The sequence below is a fragment of the Brassica rapa genome, unplaced genomic scaffold (genome assembly GCF_000309985.2).
Source record: "Brassica rapa cultivar Chiifu-401-42 unplaced genomic scaffold, CAAS_Brap_v3.01 Scaffold1034, whole genome shotgun sequence".
NCBI lineage: Eukaryota > Viridiplantae > Streptophyta > Magnoliopsida > Brassicales > Brassicaceae > Brassica > Brassica rapa.
In genome coordinates, this window is record NW_022610968.1 from 91,999 (window position 1) to 92,500 (window position 502).

The 502-nt window shown below is 37.5% G+C and overlaps 1 pseudogene; it reads left to right on the forward strand.

The window, feature by feature from the left end:
* Positions 1-243: 243 nt before the first annotated feature.
* The window catches only part of LOC117131554, a 4,111-nt pseudogene continuing 3,852 nt past the window's right edge, over positions 244-502 (forward strand).

Sequence of the window (502 nt, forward strand, 5' to 3'; positions counted from 1 at the left end):
ATCAAGAAGTAGAATCGAAATGATTGATTTGGCTGTTATACCAGGAGAGAGCATAGAGTCTCTAAGATTGCAAGTAGTAAATCAAGATGGCTTACTCGTTTCTCTCTGAGGAACACAGTTGAGAAATGAGAACTTAAGGAAAACTGAGTAGGAGCTGAATGAAGATAATTTCAGTGGCTTATATGAGAAGTGTTATCTACACAAGGATAGTTAGAAAATATGTGGGAGAATGAACTCAAGGTTTACCAGAAGATTAAACTAGATGAATAGAAAAGAGATGCTAAGTGAACGCCGAAGAAGATTGATGAGTTAAGAAATAGGTATGATCGTAAGGCATATGGGAATGCCAAGGTTGTTAAGATATACGAGGATGTATCAATACATAAAGTGTGAAGTCGTGGTACAAGAGTACTCAGTTGGTGAATCAAGCTTGGTATAGACGGACCTGTTGAATCCTCGGTTGATGGGCATAAGAAAGAAATCAGAAAGCAATAGAACCATA